The sequence below is a fragment of the Mobula birostris genome, chromosome 6, assembly GCF_030028105.1.
Source record: "Mobula birostris isolate sMobBir1 chromosome 6, sMobBir1.hap1, whole genome shotgun sequence".
In the NCBI taxonomy this organism is placed as follows: Eukaryota; Metazoa; Chordata; class Chondrichthyes; order Myliobatiformes; family Myliobatidae; genus Mobula; species Mobula birostris.
Window position 1 is genome coordinate 21,235,985 of NC_092375.1, and position 25,069 is coordinate 21,261,053.

General features: G+C 42.0%; 1 protein-coding gene across 9 annotated transcripts in view; it reads right to left on the reverse strand.

The window, feature by feature from the left end:
- kcnj15 (potassium inwardly rectifying channel subfamily J member 15) overlaps positions 1-25,069 on the reverse strand; it is a 108,760-nt gene that overhangs the window by 71,473 nt on the left and 12,218 nt on the right. The window contains exon 1 of one of the 9 annotated variants that reach the window (XM_072260000.1): positions 7,065-7,076. The exons of the other annotated variants lie outside the window; for them this stretch is intronic. The gene's annotated coding sequence lies outside the window, so the exon portion shown is untranslated. Of the gene's footprint in view, positions 1-7,064; positions 7,077-25,069 lie in introns of those variants that run through there. 9 annotated transcript variants of the gene reach the window in all.

The window sequence follows — 25,069 nt, forward strand, 5'->3', positions numbered from 1 at the left end:
GGAAAAAATATGGCAAAATTTATCTTAATATTGTGCCAGGGTTTGAACAATCACATACATTAATGAAATATGACTTCAAATAACAATTTGACTTCAATTGAAGACTGGAATGTTTTTTTAAAATATAGAGATAGAGCGTGGAATAGGACCTTCCAGCTGCACCACCCAGCAATCCCCTGATTTATTCCTAAACTAATCATGGGATAATTTACCATGTCTAATTAAGCTACCAACCATTATGTCTTCGGACTGTGGGAGGAAACCCACGCGGTCATGGGGAGAACATACAAATTCCTTACAGGCAACAGCAGGAATTGAACCCAGGTTGCTGGTACTGTGAAGTGTTGCGCTAATCTTTCGGAGGGTAGGCCTCAAAATCCCCGGCTTTGCCTGCCGTTGGCGACCGAGATGGAGGTCGAATCGTTCGGATAGAAATGGCGCTCAGTACTCAGTGTCGGAGAGCTGATCAGAGCTCAAAGTTTTCGGATGACTCAGAGTCGGACCGTAGTCAGGTATGGCAGGGAGAGTTTTTCTTCCTTCTCCCGTCTGCGTGAGATGTGGGACATTTGAGAGACTATGAGCTTTTACTGTGCTCATGGACTTCTTCATCAAGTTATGGTATTGTTGCACTGTTGTAACTATGTTAGTCTTGACGAAGGGTCTCGGCCTGAAACGTCGACTGCACCTCTTCCTACAGATGCTGCTTGGCCTGCTGCGTTCACCAACAACTTTGATGTGTGTTGCTTGAATTTCCAGCATCTGCAGAATTCCTGTTGTTTGTGTTATAATTATGTGGTTTTATTAGTTTTTTTCAGTCTTGGTCTGTCCTGTGTTTTGTGATATCACATCGGAGGAAATATTGTATCATTTCTTAATGCACGCATTACTAAGTGACAATAAAAGAGAACTGCGTGTCCTCATAATCTAATCACTACACTACCATGCCACCCCAACCATGAACGACAATCATACAGAACTACCTACAGTTCAAATCAAAGTGTACCATGCAATTCATACATATAAAAGCTCTTTTCAAACATATAGAAGGCTTTATGCATATTAAATTTAATAATGACTTCTCTTCAGTCTACATCGTAGTATTGCAAGATAAAACATCTAGCGCCTATTTTTTAAAAATCCATTATCCAATGAGAATTGCTGGAAGATTTAAAGATTGGGGCAGAATTAGGCCGTTCAGCCCATCAAGTCTGCCCGCCATTTTGATTATGGCTGATGGGTTTTCCTTCTCAACCTCATTCTCTGCCTTCCCTCCTTGATACTCTTAATAATTATGAACTTACCAACCTTCACTTTAAATATGAAGGTTTAAAGTGGCCTTCACAGCCAGCTGTGGCAATGAATTCCACAGATTCAACACCCTCTGGCTAAAAAAATTCCTGTTCACCTCTTTTCTCAAGGAATGTCGTTCTATTTTGAGGCTATGCCTTCTGGTCCTAGATTCACTATTAGAAAACTCTCTCCATGTCCTCTCAATATTCAGTATGTTTTAATGGAATCCACCTCCCACCCCGCCACCCCATTTTTCTAATCTCCAGCAAGTACAGGCCCAGAGCTAGCCAAAGCTCATCGCATTAACCCTTTCATATCCGGGATCATTCTCGTGAATCTCCTCTGGACCCTCTCCAATGTCAGCACATCCTTTCTTAGGGAAGGATCCAAAGCAGCTCACAATTCTCCACGTGCTGTTTGACTAAGGCAAGGCCTCAGCGTTACATCCTTGCTCCTGTATTCTTGTCTTCTCAAAATGAATGCTAACGTTTCATTTACCTTCATTCCCACCAACTCAATCTGCAAGTTAACTTTCAGGAAATCCTGCATAAGGACTCCTAAATCCCTTTGCACCTGATTTCTGAATTTGCACCCCATTTAGAAAATAGTCTACATTTTTATCCCTTCTCGCAAAGTGCATGACCAAACACTTCCTTCCCCTGCTTCTGTCACTTTTTTGTCCAATCGGTTAATCTGTTCAAGTTCTTTTATAAACTCCCCATTTTCTCAACACTATCAGCTCCTCTATCTTTGTATCGTCTCCTAACTTAACCACAAAGCCAGATCATTAGCACGTAATGTGAAAAGCAGCAGATGAAATACCGACGCCTGCAGAACACCACTGGTCAGCATCAACCATCCAGAAAAAGGCCCCCTTTATTCCCACTCTTGACTCCTGCCAGTCAGCCAATCTTCTGACTCTGCTAATATCCTTCATGTAATACCATGGACTTTATCTTGTTTAGGAGCCTTACAGAATCATAGAAGAGTACAGCACAGAAACAGGCCATTCCGCCCATCTATTCTTGCCAAACCATTTGAACTGTCTACACTCAACTGCCTAACCCTGCACATCTAAAGTCTTCTGAAAATTATTGGTTAAAGTTGCTATGTCCTAAAGTCAATGCAATGTCTTTGTTAATAAGCTTGCACTTATTCAAGTTCTCCCAAGGCTGCCTTGCCCACCCCATCCATTACAAAATAACTGTGCGAGATCAAATATCAGCTAGGCCTTTTCCCTCTTGGGGTCCAGCCAATAAAGAGTAGAATCCAGTGGAGCCTAAGTAAAAGGGCAAAGGACAAATAACAACAAAGCCAAGTCAGGCCTGAAGGACACAGGTCAACAGAACTCATGATTTAAAAATAAATAAATAAATAAATAAATTCCTGAACTGAGGAGTTAAAATTAACATCTTATGACTTTCGTTGTTCCAGGGATAGCAGTTTGGGCTTCAACACCTACCCCACAAGAGAGAGGAAAGCTGTGGAAATGAAATCAGAATCTGCCAGAGAGGAAGAAGCCAACATTACAGGTTCATGACCTGTTTTCAAAACTAGAAGTTTTTATACTGGCAGTTCCTAGATTACCAGCACCCTGACCTATGGACACTCCTACATAAGAATGAGGCAGCCAGTGGTGTAGTGGCATTCGCAGCAGAGTTCGGGGTGAGTGGTCCTGGGTTCGAATCCAGCCAGCTCCTTGCACGCATTCCCTCTGTGCTGGGTGGAGCGCCGAGCTAGAAACTCAGCCTCGTAAAAAAAAAAAAGACGAATGGTAAAGACATGGCAAGGTTACTGCCCATTGTGCACAAGGTGCAGAAGGGAAGAAGTCCTATAATATCATTCACTTTAAGATGTCCAATGTACCTACAGTATATATGTTAATTCCTACAAATGGCAGAACTAGTTTCTTTTCTCTCTCCACTTTAAGCTTTTGCTCTTTATCAATTTTATCTGATTTTGACTCCATTCATTACAACATCGTGGCAGGATGGTTACCATATTGAATGATCTTTCGTTTCTATGAATTTATGGATGCAGGTAGCATCCTGCTGATCAAAGAAACATATAAAACCTACAGCACAATACAGGCCTTTCGGCCCACAAAGTTGTGCCGAACATATCCTTAACTTAGAAATTACCTAGGGTTACCCGTAACCCTCTAGATCCCCACCATCCAGGCCATGTCATCTATATGCAGCCACCACCGGGCAGACGGTTCAGAAGCCCGAGTTTCCGCTCTACCTGGTTCAAAATCAGATATTTCTTTTAAACCATTTGGTTCTTGAACCAACCAGTAAAACCCTAATCACTACAGTTAAGCCACACTATGACGCAGTCCGACCAGGATTTTGTAACATGTATGATCGATTTGGTGAATGTACTCGCTCCATGAACTGACACATAGTCATAGTCGTACTTTATTGATCCCAGGGGAAATTGGTTTTCATTATTGTTGCACGATAAATAAATAGTAATAAAACCATAAATAGTTAAATAGTAATATGTAAATTATGCCAGGAAATAAGTCCAGGACCAGCCTATTGGTTCAGGGTGTCTGACCCTCCAAGGGAGGAGTTGTAAAGTTTGATGGCCACAGGCAGGAATGACTTCCTATGATGCTCTGTGTTGCATCCCGATGGAATGAGTCTCTGGCTGAATGTACTCCTGTGCCCAACCAGTACATTATGTAGTGGGTGGGAGACATTGTCCAAGATGGCATGCAACTTGGACAGCATCCTCTTTTCAGACACCACCGTCAGAGAGTCACATAGCGTACCTTAGTAAAAAAATATTGAAGGGAAAACATAACCTAGCACTGAGAGATTTTCCAAGAGCTCCAAGTTTGGCACATACAAGAAGCAGAAGGAAAAAAGGTTGAGGCTACGAATCTCTACAAGTCCTCTGGGGAAGTCGAAGCACAATATGTACAGGCCCAAATCTGAGTTATTGTCTGTCGGCTGCAGAAGGCCTGTTGTACGTCAAAGGACTGCGTTTGTGGTAGGTGGGAGGGAGGAACAGGGCTTGTTCTGTTGCTCATTGTGTTCTGTGTTGTTCTGCTGAGCATTGCGAACATGCTACGTTGCCACACATTCTGGTGCCAACACTCACGGCTGTTAACACTAACAACACATTTCACTGTAGGTTTTGATGTACTGTACACGTAATAAATAAACTTGAATCTGAAATGTTGGCCATTACATGGAACATTTAAAAAGACCTGCAAATAGGTGCCATTCCCAGTGGCCACACATTTTAATTCCACATCCCATTCCCATTCTGACATGTCTATCCATGGCCTCCTCCACTGTAAAGATGAAGCCACACTCAGGTTAGAGGACAACATCTTATATTCCGTCTGGGTAGCCTCCAACCTGATGGCATGAACATCAACTTCTCTAACTTCCGCTAATGCCCCACATCCCCCTCGTACCCCATCTGTTATTTATTTTTATACACATTCTTTCTCTCAGTCTCCTTTTTCTCCCTCTGTCCCTCTGAATATACCCCTTGCCCATCCTCTGGGTTCCCCCCCCACCTGGTCTTTCTTCCCAGACCTCCTGTCCCATGATCCTCTCATATCCCTTTTGCCAATCACCTGTCCAGCTCTTGGCTCCATCCCTCCCCCTCCTGTCTTCTCCTATCATTTCAGATCTCCCCCTCCCCCTCCCACTTTCAAATCTCTTACTAGCTCTTCCTTCAGTTAGTCCTGATGAAGGGTCTCGGCCTGAAATGTCAACTCTACCTCTTCCTAGAGATGCTGCCTGGCCTGCAGCGTTCACCAGTAACTTTGATGTGTGTTGGCATTTCAAGATCCATTTAGGCTACGTCCACACTACGCTGGATAATTTTGAAAATGCTGGTTTCGAGTAAAAACGACAGGCATACACACTAAGCGTTTTTCAAAATATCTCTGTCCATACTAACATGGATATTTGGGGGAATCTCCTCTACTGGGCACGCTCAGGACACACAGAAAACAAGCGAAGAGGAAACGGTATACTTAGTGCGCGTTTGTCCAGTTACAGAGTGGAAAAACTTTAAAGGAATTGCACTTGGCTCTCACGCAGGAGGACTTAAAACTACAAAAACAGATACTGGAGTGTACGGAGGCAACCAACGGAGTTGACGGACAGTATGACCCGGCTGACGACGAACATTGAAAAACTGACTATGTTGCATTAATAAAGCACCTTGTTAAATGTATAAAACGTGTCAGCATCAGTGTTACCTCGTATTTCCATACAATGTTACATTAGGCTGTTACACATCTATTGTCAGAGAAGTACTTGCATAAATAGGTAAACCACCTTCATACAAGGACAGAAAACAGGGCAAAGTGAGTATACCTATTTATTCAGTAAGCTATGGGTCAAAGTATTTGGTGAGTACATTTCTAACTCTTCTGGCTTCAGTCTCGTTGCTGTCTGTTCTGAAATTGTTAGGTTCTGCGAAGCGCAGAATCAAATATCGCTGTGATGATTGTACACTCTAGTATCAATTGTTTGGCGACAATAAAGTAGTAATAATAATAATAATAAGAAGAAAACAACAATGAAATGCCGCGCTGCTGCCATCTGCCATGACAGCGGTTTTAATAAAGCTCCGGTTACCCCGTACACACTGCAATGGATTATTAGGCGTTTTCAGATTTATTCGCTCTGGAGACCGTTTCTGAAAATCTCTGTTCTTGGGGGATGACATCGCCATTTTAGTGTGGACAGAGAGTCAAAACGAAGAGAAAAAGCTTCATTTTCAAAATTAACCGGTGTAGTGTGGACATAGACTTAGATTGAGCACTGCTTGATTGCTTAGTATCTAGATTGGTTGATGGGAGAACTTAGAAAAAGAACTGTTTGTAAAGAACAGTGAGCATTTAAAAATGCATGCAAAAATCAGAGCCACTTTATTTAGATTATAATTCTGAAATGTAACTAACAACCTCATGAAAGAGAAGTGGTGTCCTCTCTCTCCTTGTTGGAAGAAGTTGTGTCACGTGGTTGCATGAAAAATCTCTAGCTCAAAGGCTAGAGAGGTGGCAAAGCCACTGTGGTAAGCGGCAATTGAAAGGAGATCCATGTGAACGGCAGAGGCAGCACGTGAAAGTCAAAAGTACTGTAGATACTGGGAACTGAAATACTCAAAATCGCTGGAAACACACAGCAGGTCAGGCAGCACCTGTGGGAAGAGAAATAGCCAGTGCTTCAGGGCAGCATGGTAGCATAGCGGTCAGTGCAATCACTTTACTTCCCCAGTGATTATTGATTGAAGTTCAATTCTTGCCACTGCCTGCAAGACATTTATATGTTCTCCCCATAACCACATGGATTTCTTCACACACTCCAAAGACATAGGTGTTAGGGTTAGTAAGTTATGGGCATGTTATGGTTGGTACCAGAAATATGGTGCTAGTTTGATTTAATGCAAACACATTTCACTACATGTTTTTATGTTTCAATGTACAAGTGAAAAAAAAAATCTCATCTTAAATTTTAAGATCCAGGATCCTATAAGAGTCCCAGACCGAAAATGATAGCTGTTTGTCTTTTTGCAGATACTGCCTACTCTGCTGAGTTTTTGTAAATATTTACTGTTGCACTGAACGGTAACAAATAATCCCATTAGAAAAGCTCTAGGACCTGAGCATTTCCAGCAAAGAAGTTTTGTCATCTCTCATTGACAATCAGTGTCGTTACAGCACCACTAACTAGGCAAGCAAATACTATGGTCACCAGACAAGTCAAAACTTGGGCATCTTGTAGAAATTCACTCACCTCCCGATACCCCAAAGCCTTTCCACCAGATGTTGCCATCTACAAGGAACAAATCAAGGCTGTGATGGAATACTCTTCACTTATCAGTTATATGTTTTCTTATATTTCCACCCTCCATTCTCTTTCTCCCCCCAACCCCCAGGTCCCTTCCCCATAATCCATTGCCTCTCTCCACTCTAATCTACAGGCAACAAAAAGTGGCTGACATCAGGGGGAAAAGAAACTACTGAAGGCCATTGTTTCCAGCCAAGCATCACAATACGTGCAAGTTCGTGGCTTTGGTGCTAAAGCGGTGACAGGGAAATATGCAGGTTCTTCAAATGCATGCTTATCTACAAAGGAATCCAATACGTTTCAAATGACAGAACTTGCCAATATGCTTCTCATCAACATTCTGTTGACTCAGGATAATGCTTGACTGAGGACTAACCTCAGTGAACACGGGCATTTGGTCAGCTTGTAGCAAAGATCACTGGGCATCATTTACCACACATTCCTACCAAACTCAGTGGTAGGGAAGATGTTGGAGTAGATTATTAAGGATGAGGTCTCAAGATACTTGAAGGCACATAGTCAGCACAGTTTCCTCAAGGAAAATTCTGGTCTGACAAATTTGTTGGAATTCTTTGAAGAATTCACACTGATAGACAAAGGAGTATCAGTTGATGTTCAGTACTTGGATTTTCAGCAGGCCTTTGACAAGGTGCCACACGAGGCTGCTTAACAAGCTATGAGCCCATGCTATTACAGGTAAGATTCTAGCATGGATAGAGCTGTGGCTGATTGGCAGGAAGCAAAGAGTGGTAACAAGGGGAGCATTTTCTTGCTGGCAGCCAGTGACTAGTTGAGTTCCACATGGATCTGTGTTGGAACCAATTCTTTTTACATTATATATCAATGATTTGAATGATGGAATGGATAGTTTTGTTGCCAAGTTTGCAGACAATATGAAGGTAGGTGGAGGAGCAGGTAGATTTGAGGAGGTAGAGAGGCTAAAGGAATTAGATTAGGAGAATGGGCAAAGAAATAGCAAATAGAATACAATGTTGGGAATACAATGTCGATCATGCACTTTGGTAAAAGAAATGAAAGGGTTGACTGTTTTCTAAATAGAAGGAAAATATAAAAACTGAGGTGCAAAGGAACTTGGAAGGGCTTGAACAGGATTTCCTAAAGATTAATTTGCAGGTCGAGTCTGTGGTGAAGAAGGCAAATGCAATGTTAGCATTCATTTCAACAGGACTAGAATATAAATGCAAGGATGTAATGTTGAAACTTTATAAAACACTGGTGAGGATTCACTTGGAGTATTGTGAGCGGCTTTGGTCCCCCTACCTTAGAAAGGATGTGCTGAAACTGGAGAGGGTTCAAAGGAGGTTCACAAAAATGTACCCAGGATTGAATAGCCTGTCATATGAAGAGTGTTTGATGGCTCTGGGCCTGTATTCACTAGAATTCAGAAGAATGAGGGGTGACCTTGTTGAACCTATCATATGGAGAAAGGCCTTGACAGAGTGGATGTGGAGAGGATGTTTCCTATGGTGGGAGAATCAGCCTCAGAATAGAAGGGCATCCTTTTAGAAAGAAGATGAGAAGTAATTTCTTTAGCCAGAGAGTGGCAAATCAGTGAAATTCTTTCCCAGACAGGCAGCTGTGGAGGCCAGGTCTTTATGCACACTTAAGGCAGATGCTGATAGAATCTTGATTGGTCAGGGCATGAAGGGACACAGTGGAGGAGAGGGGTGGAGGGGAAGGCAGGAGATTGGGACTGAGAGGAAAATTGGATCAGTCATGATGAAATGGCAGAGCAGACTCAATGGGCCAAATGGCCTAATTCTGCCCTAAATCTTTTGTTCAAGGAGAAAGAAACAGATTGGCAGCTACACACGAAATTACAAAATAAGAAGATGTTTGAAGGTTACTGAAGGTAACAAAAAGGTATTGCTAAGAAACAGCCACTCAACATACTCCGGTGTAGATGCAGAACAGACCATGCCTGTTTCTGATAGAAACACACATGCAGAGAGGGTGTTTCTCTCAGAAAGCAAAAAAATGCAGACAAGGTTGAATAAAATTACTGAGGTGATGTTACAATTGTTATGGTTGTAAACAGGTTGAAATGTGCCAGTCTCTGGGAATCGTATCACACACAAACTGGGATGCAATCTTCTAAAGTGGATCAGAAAATGGTAGGCACCTGATAAAGGAAATGAATGGAATGAATCTGAAGTGTTTGTTGTGCAAATGAAAGGAGGCAAATAGGAAAGAATGTATGTAAAACATTCCATTAACAATTCAACTTGAAAAGTCAAGACCACCTTGAGGGCGAGGGTGATATCTGCATTTGGCAGTAAACAGCTGTCAAAAGTTAGAAATTGCTGTTCTTCGTATTTCAGACATTGGAATAAATTCAACAAGGGTGAGCAGCTCAAACAATAGAAAACCTGCAGATGCTGGAAATCTGAGCAACACACACAAAATGCTGTAGGAACTTATCAGGCTAGGCACCATCTATGGAAAAAAGTAAGTCGACATTTCGGCCTTAAACACTGACTATACTTTTTTTTCTATAGATGCTGCAAGTTCCTCCAGCGTTTTGGGTGTGTTGTAAGGGTGAGCAGCTTCAAGTTCCTGGGCATCAACATTTCCAAGAAATTATCTTGCCTCCAACGTATTGATGGAATCATGAACAAGACAGGTCAGTGGCTGAACTTCATTAAGAGTTTGAGAAGATATGGTACATCCCAAAGACCCTAGCGACTGTCTACAGCATTACCATGGAGAGCATTCTGACTAGTCATATCACTGCCTGGTATGGAGGCTCCAATGCATTGGATTGAAAAAAACTGCAAAGACCCAGCCAGTGCCGTCATGGACACTAGCCTCTCTTCTTCAAAAGGATATCTTCAAAAGGTGGTGCCTCAGGACAACAATATCCATCATTGCAGACCCACACCATCCAGGACGTGCCCTTTTCTCATTACTACATCATGGAGGGGCTGTAAGAGCCTGAGAACATACACTCATTGTTTTAGGAACAGCTTCTTCCCGTCTGCTGCAAGAGTTCTAAGTAGTCCGTAAACCCATGAACATACCCTACTATTTTGCTTTCTTTCAGCGTTTTTAAATTAATTTCTTACTGTAACTTATAGTAATTTCTTTGTATTGCACTGTACAGCCGCTACAAAGCAACAAGTTTCACAACACAAGTCAGTGATAATAACCCGATTCTGATTCTACCATTAAGTGATTTATTTTTAAAAAAATATGCATTAAGCTATTCTCTCAAATTGGTTCATTCTTCTTCAAAGTAGAAAATATCACACAAGTCTTTTCATGTGCACTATTGCTTTAGACCTATGATCATAAAAATACTTTAATCATTCAGGATCCATCCACAAGTGTCAGCACTATGGAGTAAATTCACAGAGAAACTCCTTGCATTTAGGATACCAATTTGAAACCACACCCACTCCTGTCCCTAAAACCAGGGGAAAAATTGCATACTATGTTCAATTTATCACAGAATCAGAGGGGTCTAAAACACAAGAGATACTGCAGATACTGGGATCTTGACCAATACAAACACACACACAAAGGATGGGAGAAACTGTGGTTTTCCAATGCTGTGGAGGAATTCACAAAATTGAATGGAGTCATTCTGAGATGCTATCACTACTACATTAGCAATACTGAGAACTCTCGCACACAGCAACCTCAGAGAACCTTTGACTGCAAGGCTCTGTTAGAAGCATGTACAGGTATAAAACTGGGTGCAAATAGGGCTCTGGGGATGGGGAGTGGGGGAAAATGGTTAGAATCTTCAGTGTTACACACCGATGCCAGCTTTATGCCACCAATCCTGATACAATATTGGCAGGTACGCCTGCCTATAGTAGGGATGTAGATTTTGAAGATAACACCACTTGCTTTGTTCTTGTGGTTTTATTTTTGGTAGGAATATGCTTCATTTGGAGACTGCCCCAGAAAACGCTGTTTGATTGTAAGGTGAAAGGTCAACACGAAACATTAATTCTGTTTCTTTCTCCAGCACTCTTGACCTGCTCAGTATTTTCCAGCATCTTTTTGTTTTCATTGCCCTGGCCCCCAAGTAAGACTTGGGAATCACTCAAAACTCTGAGACTCGGGAAAGTTCCCAGGTGGGAGAAAGGCAGAAGATTTCCACTCTGTTGGGAAATTTGACAGATTTTTCAATAGACAGCATATGCTTTTGGTTATGTTTTAACATCTTGGAAGCATTGAATCAAAGAGCAAAGGAGACCATTTAACCCAGGGAGCCTGTGCCAACTCTTTGAATGAGCAGTCCACTTTTTCAGAATGACAATGAAGTTTATTATCACTGACACAAGCTGTAAAATATGTTGTTCCGCAGCAGCAGTATAGTTCAAGACAAAACTTCCGTAACTTACAAAAACAAATAGTGCAAAATAGTGTGGGAGGTAGCGTCCATGGGTTCACGGAGTGTTCCAAAAACTGGTGGCAGAGGGGAAAAAGCAGTTCTTAAAATGTTCAGTGTGGATCCCCAGAGTACTACAAGTTTAAGTCCATTCTTCTCCAATGACCCTTTTAGAATCTGCCTCCCAGACCATAACAAGGCACAGTGTATATATATTTTTCCCACATAATGTCATAATGGATACATCTGTAGCTATTTAGGTGACATAATATTATTCTCCTGCTAACCTGTATTAGGAACTATAATTACATAAGTGCTATTAAAATTAATTCTACAGAATTAATGATTTTTAAATGTTATTTAAAGCTGCAGGACTTCATCAGGCACTTCACAGAAAATGATCATATTCTGGGTAGCCTCCAACTATGGGTAACTTCTCCCCGTTCTTACTTTCTCCATTCCCCATTCTGGTTAGCCCCTCACCTCTTCATCAACTTTCTCATTTTCCCTCCTCCTCCTCCTGTTTTATGGTCCACTCTCATTTCCTGTTAGATATCTTCTTCTTCAGACATTTACCCCTTCCACCTATCCCCACCAAGCTTCTTATTTCATCTCTCTTCCCCTTCACCTAGTCTCTGCTATCACCTGCCAGTTTGTAGACCTTCCCCAACCCCTCCCCCCCCACCTTCTCCTGGCTTTTACCCTCTATCCTTTCCAGTTCTGATAAAGGGTCTTTGCCAGAAGCATCAGTGGCTTGTTCCCCCCACAGATGCTGGCTGACTTGCTGAGTTCCTGCAGTGCTCAAGATTTCCAGCACCTGCAGAATCTTGTGTTTATGATTGATTTTTTGAAGTGTTATGACTTTCATGGTCTTGACAAATGTGTACAACATTATCCAAAAGAATTTCTAAAGAGATAATGAACCAGTTTAAACGCACAAAATGGTGGAGGAACTCAGCAGGTCAGGCACCATCTATGAGGAATGAAAGGTCAAAAAGTCTTGGTCCGGGACTCATCTATCCAGCGTTGCTCTGGATTTCCATCATCTGCAGAATCTCGTATTTTATTTACGGCACCTTTAGAGACACAGGGTGGTAACAGGCCTTTCGGGCCCATTGAGCTCACACTGCCCAATTACACCCATGTGACCAATTAACCCACTAAGCTGTACATCTTTAGACTGTGGGAGGAAACCAGAGCACCCAGAGGAAACCCACTCAGTCACGGGGAGAACATACAAACTCCTTGCAGATAGCAGCGGGAAGTGAACTCGTGTTGCTATGCAGTAACAGTGTTACGCTAACCACTACACTACCATGAAGCCAGCTAGCTGAGGGAACCACTATTCTGTTTTAGGCAAAAAGACACTTAAAATGAAAGACTGATCTCGCAAGCTTATTTCAGATAGTCTTGATTCAATTAAACGGCATGAGTTCCAATTTTATATTTTAACTAAGTAGTTCTGACAACGGGTTTTGACCTGAAATTTTAACCTTGCTTCTCTTTCCACAGTGAGCGTTTCCAGCATTTTCTGTTTTTACTTCAAACCTAGCATCTGTAGTTTCGTTTTAAATTTAATTGACAATATCTGAAGTACTTTGGTATGCAGTAATTTTAACTGCAATAAGGAAGTGATCCACAGCTTGTTTTTGAACTGCTGCATTGAATCCACACTTACTAGCCCTGAAGTGTCATTAAACTTCTGCAGAAAAGAACTCTAATTAATGTCTAATCTTGTGTCTGCTCAGAAACCTGATTTGGGTGACATTTCATTCTCCTCAAACTTTTAAAAAAAATATATAAAATTCAGTCCAAAGTCAGGTCGCTTAATTATTTTAAATGCTTCAGCTAAGTCAGTCCAAGTGCATCATATTATCATCCCCTTTTCCCTTGTAACTTAAGTGATCATTCAAAAAAAAACATTTATTGTGTCACTTTATTGCATCATATTACCTGAAGGAAAATTACCAGCAATGCCGCAGAATTCCCTTTATCCATTTCGAATATATCCCAAGGGATCTTGTAAATCCATCAGCCAATTTAGGGCCTCAATTTAAAATGTCATCTCGTATCTCCTAACATTTTTTCCTCAGCAATGAACTAAAGTGACAGCCTAGATCCCATTTTCAAGTCCTCGAACCAGGATTGAAACTATAATTTTCTTACTCCTGAGTCAAGGATCTGACCAGCTCTTTACGTTAAGCTAGCAACTTTCAAAAATAACTCACCGTGTAAACATTCCTGCCAAGTGAGAACATACATTGGAGTTAAAAGCAGAAAATACTCGGAGCAGACGAGTAAGCGAACTTGCACCAGGAGCGAGATGAAAAACTGTTTGAAACTTCATTGCATGTCGCACAGTCTAGACGAACCCTTTGATATAAGTCAGGACACGTCCGGGAATGCAACAGCTTTGCTTTCTTGAACAAGTCACAATTTGCCCCACTGGGGCTACTTTAAGAGTCTCCCAGACTAACAATTCCAGTTCCGGAATAGACTTGCAGTCAAAGGGCTATCCTAGCTTTCTATTTCAGATGCCGACCAACTTGGTGCCAGCGCTTTGTCCTAATATCAGATTTCTGGCACTTAGACTCCTTAGTCAGCTGAGTGAGCGACATTCGGCTGCTGAAAGTACTGCACTTTCAAAAGATCGTATATAGAAATGACGAGGCAACGGGGTGACCCATTGGGGGACCCTTTGAGAGAAGGGTAGTGCAGTCTGATGTGACCAGAATGAACATTAAATTTTCCTGAATGCTATTGGTTTTTGCTTTGCTTTGGAAACTGGAGTAGAAAACCTGTTTATTAAAGAAGAATGACGCATAGCAAAACAAACATAGCTGCTCCTCGTTTAACGAGGGACACTTTTGATGGCATCCTTGTGCCTCTCATTGTCATTCTGGAGACGTGCAGCCCTTTCCCATCTCTTCATCTCTTCTGCTGTTTGTTGTTTCTCTCTGATCCTGGAGATGTGCATGCCTCTCCTCCTGTCTCTTCTTCTCTCATCTGTCCTGACTCTTTGATGCTAGAGTCGTGCGGCCCTGGCCTCATCCAATTCTTGTTCTCTCCCTCTCCTTGCCGCTTCCCGATGACATTTGGCGTTATCGCTTGACCATAATGTCCCTCTTCCCTTTCCACGCGTCATAATTAGGCTGACCATTTTTCTTTTTAAACCCTAATGCTGGATAGAAGATACGAAACACTAACATCAAAGGATGCTGATTATTTTTGATGATGTGGTTGGCGCTCTCCTAAATAGACGTGATATAGTCACCGCTGTCCTTTGACTGCAGCAAAGGGTTTTATGATGTCTCGAAGTTTGTCATTACAATAAGATTTAATTATCTCTTATTGATGGGTGGCCGTTAGATCTGTTCCAATCCTGCACATGCTGATGGTGATTAGCAGAATGTGACCCCTGGACGTAGAGCTGCCCTGCCCTTTTGCTCCGGTAGGTGTTGCTGCTGAGGCTGGCCGTGCGCATAGAAATATAGACATAGAAACATAGAAAATAGGTGCAGGAGTAGGCCATTCAACCCTTCGAGCCTGCATCGCCATTCAGTATGATCATGGCTGATCATCCAACTCAGAACCCTGTACCAGCCTTCCCTCCATACCCCCTGATCCCTTTAGCCACAAGGGCCATACCTAACTCCTTCTTAAATATAGCCAATGAACTGGCCGCAACTATTTCCTGTGGCAGAGAATTCCACAGATTCACCACTCTGTGTGTGAAGAAGTTTTTCCTAATCTCAGTCCTAAAAGGCTTCCCCTTTATCCTCAAACTGTGACCCCTTGTTCTGGACTTCCCCAACATCAGGAACAATCTTCCTGCATCTAGCCTGTCCAATCCCTTTAGGATTTTATATGTTTCAATCAGATCTCCCCTCAATCTTCTAAATTCCAACGAGTATAAGCCTAGCTCATCCAGTCTTTCTTCATATGAAAGTCCTGCCATCCCAGGAATCAATCTGGTGAACTTTCTTTGTACTCCCTCTATGGCAAGGATGTCTTTCCTCAGATTAGGGGACCAAAACTGCACACAATACTCCAGGTGTGGTCTCACCAAGGCCTTGTACAACTGCAGTAGTACCTCCCTGCTCCTGTACTCGAATCCTCTTGCTATAAATGCCAGCATACCATTCACCTTTTTCACCGCCTGCTGTACCTGCATGCCCACTTTCAATGACTGGTGTATGACACCCAGGTCTCATTGCACCTCCCCTTTTCCTAATCGGCCACCATTCAGATAATAATCTGTTTTCTTGTTCTTGCCACCAAAGTGGATAACTTCACATTTATCCACATTAAATTGCATCTGCCATGAATTTGCCCACTCACCTAGCCTATTCAAGTCACCCTGCGTCCTCTTAGCATCCTCCTCACAGCTAACACTGCCACCCAGCTTCGTGTCATCTGCAAACTTGGAGATGCTGCATTTCATTCCCTCATCCAAGTCATTAATATATATTGTAAACAACTGGGGTCTCAGCACTGAGCCTTGCGGTACCCCATTAGTCACTGCCTGCCATTCTGAAAAGGTCCAGTTTATTCTCACTCTTTGCTTCCTGTCTGCCAACCAATTCTCTATCCACATCAATACCTTACCCCCAATACCATGTACTTTAGGTTTGCACACTAATCTCCTGTGTGGGACCTTGTCAAAAGCCTTTTGAAAATCCAAATATACCACATCCACTGGTTCTCCCCTATCCAGTCTACTAGTTACATCCTCAAAAAATTCTATGAGATTCGTCAGACATGATTTTCCTTTCACAAACCCATGCTGACTTTGTCCGATGATTTCACCGCTTTCCAAATGTGCTGTTATCAAATCTTTGATAACTGACTCTTAGCAGTTTCCCCACCACCGATGTTAGGCTAACCGGTCTATAATTCCCTGGTTTCTCTCTCCCTCCTTTTTTAAAAAGTGGGGTTACATTAGCCACCCTCCAATCCTCAGGAACTAGTCCAGAATCTAAAGAGTTTTGAAAAATTATCACTAATGCATCCACTATTTCTTGGGCTACTTCCTTAAGCACTCTGGGATGCAGACCATCTAGCCCTGGGGATTTATCCGCCTTTAATCCCTTCAATTTACCTAACACCACTTCCCTACTAACATGTATTTCCCTCAGTTCCTCCATCTCACTGGACCCTCTGTCCCCTACTATTTCCGGAAGATTATTTATGTCCTCCTTAGTGAAGACAGAACCAAAGTAATTATTCAATTGGTCTGCCATGTCCTTGCTCCCCATAATCAATTCACCTGTTTCTGTCTGTAGGGGACCTACATTTGTCTTAACCAATCTTTTTCTTTTCACATATCTATAAAAGCTTTTACAGTCAGCTTTTATGTTCCCTGCCAGTTTTCTCTCATAATCTTTTTTCCCCTTCCTAATTAAGCCCTTTGTCCTTCTCTGCTGAACTCTGAATTTCTCCCAGTCCTCAGGTGAGCCACTTTTTCTGGCTAATTTGTATGCTTCTTCTTTGGAATTGATACTATCCCTAATTTCCCTTGTCAGCCACGGGTGCACTACCTTCCTTGATTTATTCTTTTGCCAAACTGGGATGAACAATTGTTGTAGTTCATCCATGCAATCTTTAAATGCTTGCCATTGCATATCCACCGTCAACCCTTTCAGTGTCATTTGCCAGTCTATGTTAGCTAATTCACATCTCATACCTTCAAAGTTACCCTTCTTTAAGTTCAGAACCTTTGTTTCTGAATTAACTATGTCACTCTCCATCTTAATGAAGAATTCCACCATATTATGGTCACTCTTACCCAAGGGGCCTCTCACGACAAGATTGCTAACTAACCCTTCCTCATTGCTTAATACCCAGTCTAGAATAGCCTGCTCTCTAGTTGGTTCCTCGACATGTTGGTTCAAAAAACCATCCCGCATACATTCCAAGAAATCCTCTTCCTCAGCACCTTTACCAATTTGGTTCACCCAATCTACATGTAGATTGAAGTCACCCATTATAACTGCTGTTCCTTTATTACGCACTTTTCTAATTTCCTGTTTAATACCATCCCCAACCTCACTACTACTGTTAGGTGGCCTGTACACAACTCCCACCAGCGTTTTCTGCCCCTTAGTGTCGGGTTGTCGCGTCCCGATTTCCACGATGGCCGATTGGGTCTCGGGTGAAAGGCAGTCTGTTGATTTTTGGTGAATGAGCAATTTTAATCGAATATCTAACCCTGAACGTTGCCTGTATTCTGTAAGTTAGAGCATTTTAATTGGATTTAGCCAAAAAAAGTGCCGCTGTAATGCACCATTTGTGCTAATTGGAGGTCACAAACAGAGAGACAGAGCATGAGAATTTTAGTAGTATATAGATAAGGTAACGCACAATAGGGCAATATCGAATGACCAAAAATGGGGACAAGGTCAAGACCGGAAATCTGTACTGAACAAAAAGTAGAAAGATCAGTAATAAAAACTTCTTGTGCATTATGCCAATTCTGACCAAACTGAGACATTCCAGGTAACTGTACAGGAAACCTTAACATTATTTAAATCCACAGAATAATAATCACAGGGAATAGGGCTAACATTGATTCTCCATCAACATCACTTGGAAGCAGTCAGCTAGCATTAATTTCGTTTAACACGAATCTCAAGGTAGTATATGGGAACATACGAATTTTGATAATAATTCTTACTTTGACTTTTGACTCGAACTCTAATCTACTTTTGTTATAATATTGCATCTTAGCTGCACTGTACTTTCTCAGTAGTGGCTACAATTAATCTGCATTGTTACTGTTAACCTTGTTCTACCTCAATGCACTGTGTAACATTCAGGTTCATGAACAATCTTCCTTACAATCATCATACTCTTGCCAGTCTTTATGTATAGTTTTTTTGTAAAATTCTATTTCTTTTTCCCTTGCATATTCCTGCAAAAAAATGAATCTCAGTTGTATACGATAACATTTACTGTATATATTTAATAGCTTTACTTTGAAATCAGCATGGCGGTTGTTGCCTGGACGAAAGGAACAAACAACAAGCAGCTTGTTGGATGGGGGGAAGAGGCAGAACGAGCCTCTTGTTGGATTTGGAGTAGGCGAGAGGAGGGGAGCTGGAAGCCAGGAGCAGATGGGCAGTGATTTGGCCACCACTGCTGGCCCACCAACTGGAGTGTGTCGTGGTTGAGGGTCAAAACACTCGGTGAAGTTTGGGAACCACCTGATGACATCTGCTCTTGGCTGAAGGCTACGGTTACCTTATAAAGTAACTGGAGAATGCACCCTAACAGGTGTATGTAACAAGCAAGAACTTTGTTTTGATCAGTATGGAAGACAAGCTTCTACTGTATTTTGGTATGTGCGAAAATAATAAACTAATTCCAATAATGTGCTTGTGTTGGTATGAGGTTATTTTCTCATTCATTCATGAGGTGATTTTCTTTGGGCAAGGTTAGCATTACTGATCGCCCCTATTCGCCCATCAGAAGAGGGTTGCTTATTGAACTGTTGCAGTCCATCAGGGGAAAGGACTCTCGTTAAAGCAAGAGAAAATCTGCAGATGCTGGAAATCCAGGCAACATGCACAGAGAATGCTGGAGGAACTCAGCAGGTCAGGTAACTTCTATGGAAGAGAGTACGATCGACATATCAGGCCAAAGGGTCTCAGACTGACTGTACTCTTTCCCATAGCAGCTGCCTGGCCTGCTGAGTTCCTCCAGCAGTTTGTGTGTGCTGCTCTTACCACGTTGCTGGTTTTGGAAGGTTCCAGAGTTTCGATCTAGCAGCAATGAATGGATAGGGATATTTTTTCAAGTCAGGCTGTGGTGTGACTGGTAGTGGTATCTGTGAATATACACCTGTTGGTTCTGCAAGTTATAGCCCAGCTAAAAAGCTAAAAGTACCAGCTAGGTGCAATATCTACTGCGGACAATGTCTAAGGAATACAAACTTCGGTGAGTAATGATGCAATTACATTAAGTATTTATTTGATTATGCCAAATTGCTACACCCAATCATTCACCTTCTCCCCCACCTCCATTCAAGGCCCCAATCAGTCCTTCCAGGTGAGACAATACTTCACCTGCACATCTGCTGGGATCATCCATTGTGTTCAGAGCTCCCAATGTGGCCTCCTCCACACTGGTGAGATCCGTCGTAAATAGGGAGAAGGCTCCGTAGACTACCTCCGCTCCATCTGCCAAAAGCAGAACTACACAGTGGCAAAACATTTTAATTCTGATTCCCATTGCTATTCCAACATGTTAGTTCATTGCCTTTTCTTGTGCAATGATGTGGCCTCCCTCAGGGTGAAAGAACAACACCTTATATCCTATCTGGGTAGCCTCCAAATTAATGGGTTGAATATCAATTTCTCCTTCCGGTAAAAAAAATGCCTTCCCCTCCCCTTTTCTTATTCCCACTCTGATGTCTTACCTCTTCTCACCTGCCTGTTACCTCCCACTGGGTCCCCTCCTCCTTCCCTTTCTCCTATGGTCCACTCTCCTCTCCTATCAGATTCCTTCCTTTGCAACCTATCTGGCTTCAGCTATTACCTTCTGGCTATCATTCTTTCCCTCTCCCCACCTTCTTATTGTGGAATCTTCCCCCTTCCTTTCCAGTCCTGAAGAAGGGACTTGCTCCAAAATGTTGACTGTTTACTCATTTCCATAGATGCTGCTGAGTTCTTCCAGCATTTTGTGGGTGTTGCTTTGGATTTTCAACATCTAGAGAATGTCTTGTTTTATTATTTGATTATCTGGTTTTCTTTAGCCTTGGAGTTTTCAGTTGCTGTGGTAAAACATGGTAGACAAATAGTGTGGAGCCTGCCAGTCTCCCATTTAATGGTCTGATGGGACAGAAGTCAGCTGATTCAAAACTTGCAGCATTGGGGAATGCAAATCAATCTTCATGCTATCAGGTTGGAGGCTACCCAAACAATACAGGGTGGTGCTCCTCCAAACTGAGAGTGGATTCATCATGGCATTAGAGGAGGCCATGGACCAAAATATTAGTATGGGAATTAGGATTGGAATTAAAATGGTTGATCACCAGGAAATGCTGCTTTTATTTTTTACAGATGAAGCAAAGGTGCTCAACAAAGCAGTACCTCAGTCTACATCGGGTGTCACCAGTGTAGAAGAGGCTGCATTGGGAGCACCAAATACAGTAGACAACCCCAAAAGATTCACATGGGAAGTGATGCCTCACCTGGAAGGATCGTTTGGTGCCCTGAATGAAGCTGAAGGAGGAAGAAAATGGTCAGGTAGGTCACTTATTCCATTTGCAGGAATAAGTGCTGGGAGGGAGATTAGCGGGGACAGCTGAATAGACATGAAAATCACAGAGTAAGTGATTCCTGTGTAAAGTGGGACATGGGGTTGGGTGCGGGAGTGCAAAGATTTGCTTGGTGGTAGAATCTCATTGAAGACGGCGGAAGTTGCAGAGAAGGATGTACTGGACGCAGAGGCTCATGGGGTGGTAGGTGAGGACAAGGGGAACTCTATACTTGTTAATGTGGCAGTAAGAAGTGGTGAGAGCAAATGTCCGGGAAATAGGGGAGATGGGAATGAGGGCAGCTCCAAGGGAATCACTTTTCTTAATCAAAATTAGGATCTTTCAGAAATCCTGTGTCAAATTCTGTTCCAACTTTGATTAGAACTACATTCTAAAATTGTATGTTTTATCCCTTCCTGAAAGACTTCAGTTTTCATTACTCCAATTTGCTACTGTTCACTGGAGCCTTGTAATTTCTCCTTAACTTAATAAAATTCCCCTCAATCAGTAAACTAAATGGTGAGGGAAGTGCAAAGCCTTATATACAACTCTTTTGATTTGTATTTAATGGGATCAGGGTGATTTTTACAGGAATCACGAACACTTAATATGCTCTCATTGGAAACAATTAGCAAGGAAAATTATCCCTTTGTATTCTCTGAATAAGGAATGACTACAAGAGTAAAGACATCTCACTTCAATAATACAAGTTCTAATGAGATTGTACCTGGAATACTGTATGCAGGTTTGGTTTCTGTACTTAAGGTAAATTTGTGCCAGAGGGATAACAAAGAACTCTCACCAGAGTGAGTTCGGAATGGAATGAAGTTGTACAATGACAGATAGCATGATCTGGACATATACTCTTCGCTGTTTATGAGAGATGATTTCCTTATAACACAAAATATTCTTACGGACTTAGAAACAAGGAATTGTAAAAAAAAAACATGGCTGGAGGGACTCTGAGTCCAGTAGCATTTGTAGGGAATGGATTTCCCTTCACGTAGGAACACAGATGCTTACTTCCCTCTACAGATCCCGTTTCAACCCAGATTTCCACCAGCAGATTTTTTTGTTCCTTCATATGGGCTTGACAGAGATAGTGTTTCTCCTACTTGGGGTGTACAGAACTTAAGGTCATGCATTCAAGATAAAGGCTCAGCCATTCATGAAAAAAAAAGAACAAATTTCTTCATCCAGATGATGGTAAGTCTTTCAAATTCCCTGCCTAAATCAGCAGTACATATTCAGAGGCTGTATTCAACAGAGAAGGGTAGACCGAAGGGAATCAAGTTTTCTAATGATAGGGCTTGACCGCTTTCTTTTTCTGAAGTTTCTTTCTGCTCTGCTAGTATTTTCAGCATTCTGTGTAATAGAGTCATAGAGTACTAAAGCACAAGAAGAAGCCCTTTACCCTCTCTAGTCCATGCCAAGTTGTTATTCTGCCTGATAACTTCAACCGGCACCTGGACTATAGCCCTCTGGTCCTCTGTACTCTTCCCTTCCATGTACATATCCAAATTTCTCTTAAATGTTGCAATCAAACCTGTATCCACCACATCCGCTGGCAGCTCATTCCACACTCACACCACCATCTGAGTGAAGTTCTTCCACAGATTCCCCTTAAATATTTTACCTCTCATCCTTAAACTATGACCTCTAGTTCTCACCTCACCCAGCCTCGGCAGGAAAAGCCTGCTTGCATTCAGCTTGTACAAACCTCTCATAATTTTGTATACCCACCCCCCCATTCTCCTCCACTCTAGAAAATAAAGTCCTAACCTTATTCAATCCTTCCTTGTAACTTAGATCTTCACAACCTGGCAACATCCTTGTTATTTTTCTTTGTACTCTTTCAGTCTTATTGACATCTTTCCTGTATGTAGATGTATTGTACACAATATTCCAAATGTTGCCCCACCATCTTATATAACTACAACATACCATCCCAATTCCTGTACTCAATACTTTGATTTATGAAGGCCAATATACCACAGGCTCTCTTTACAACCCTATCTACCTGTGATACCACTTTCAAGGAATTATTAATCTGTAGTCCCAGATTCCTGGTCTACTGCACCCTGCAGTGCTCTACTATCAAGTCGTTTCCAAAGCACAATCTTGCTGGTATTGAATTCCATCTGCCAATCTGATTTTTCATTCAATTTTTCTAGCTGATCTAGATTCCGCTGCAAGCTTTGATAGCCTTCCTTACTGTCCACTAATGAGCTTCATGATTCTCTTTAAGACTGCCTTCAATGCCAGTATATTCTTTCTCAAATAAGGGGGCCTTCTTGAATATTGTTAAGGTTGCACTCATTGAGGCAAATGAAGAGTATTACACTAAGGTTCCTCAATAAGCATTGAAGGAGGCAGAAGAGGTTTGGGGTATCAGCAAGTACATCACATGCCACAGAGTTCACAGGCAATGATGTGAACTTAGTGACAGTAGTAAACCTGCGGAAAGATCAGTCAGTAAACATAGGCAGCAGAGCCTCTGTCACAATTATCCTCAACACTGGTTCCTCACAAGACTGCATCCTCAGCTCCCTATACTTTCATGCCTGTGTGACCAGAAACTCTCCGTGCTTCATTGACAAGATGATACCACCGTAGTGGGCTGCATCTCAGAAAGAGATGGAGAGTCTCGGGTCATAGTATCATGCCAACCTTTCCCTCAGTGTCAGCCAAACAAAAATGCTGGTCATGGACTTCAGGAAGGGAGTGGTGCATACAATCCTGTTTACACTAATGGTGCTGAGATCAAGAAGGTTGAAAGCTTCAAGTTCCTTGAAATGAACATCAGCAATGACCCGTCCTGGCCCAGCGCTATAGATACCATTGTCAAGTGTACCCATGCCTCTGCTTCCTCAGGATGCTAATGAATTCTAGCATGCCCCTTTGACCCTCACCAACTTTTATCAATGAATCACAGGAAGCATCCCATCTGGATTCATCACCACTGGAATGGCAACTGCTCTGCCCAAGTTGACAAGAAACTGCAGAGAGCTGTGGGTACAGCGCAGCACATCATGGAAACCAGCTCCCCTCCATGAACTCTATCTACATTTCTTGTTGCCATGGTAAAGCAGCCACTACAATCAAAGACCCCACCCTGGGCATTGTCTTCTCTCCGCCCCCCCCCCCCACCCACTATTCACATGCCTGAAAGCACATACCACCAGGTTCAAGAACAGCTTCTCTTGGGCTGTATAAAACCTGTTGAACAGTCCTCTAGTATCATAAAATGAATTCTTGACCTTGCAATCTACTTCGCTATGGTCTTGCACTTCATCATCAGCATTGCACTCGCTATGACTATAATATTGTATTCTGCATTGTGTTTTGGTTCCCCCCCCAATGTACTTTCACAATAAAATGATCTGAATGTATGTCATAGGTCAGCACGTGACAATAATAAACCAATTTGCTATTTTTATGGCTGAGCCAGCCGGGTTTACCTTCATCGCTGGCTTCTTGGATGTACTGTAGATCACTGACCTTCGACCTCCAACACAATCGCCATATTCCTTGATTCTCTTAATAGTGGGAAGCTCAGCAATGTTTGCCTTCAATGCCAATGATAGGTAGTTTGAATCTTTTTGGAGATGGGTCACTCTCAGTCACTTTTGTGGTCTAAACACCACATTACACTTACAAGCCAATGCCTGAATATTGTTTCCCACTCTGTATGCTTATTAATATCTTGTGAAATTTGCTGCAATCCACCTCAAGGTTGCCAGACCCCACCTCTCAATTTGTCAGTCACACTATAAAAAAATTGTGTTTTTGATTCCAAATTCTAAACTACTTGAATAAAGTGGTGTGCCAGCACTAATTTTTAGGCAAATCATACCACTGGAGTAGCTTCCCTTCACTCCCACCTCTTTCTTTCTGTCCTGAAGCCAGCTGGCAACAAATTCTACAACTTATCCAATGAGACTAGATTCTACCAGTACTTTACCTGCTGCCTTCAAGCTGACTGACCTATAACTCCCTATCCTTGTTAAAAATACTGGCATTAAATAAGCTATCTACCAATTCTCTAGCACACAGACTTTATCAAATGACTTTTTAAATATGTATAGCAATGCCTCCTCCAACTCTTCTCTAGATTATTGTAAAATATGATTCAATACATCCAGAGCATAGATGTTGTCCTCAAAGTTTGTTTTATATTTTTGAATATATCCTACTGTTTTCTATTTTAATTTCATTGTTTGATGTTATAACATCCATCTGCTTTACATGCAACGATCAAACACAAAAACAGATTTAATATAACGGTCAACAGTTTTGGGCCCCACATCTCAGAAAGGATGTGTTGTC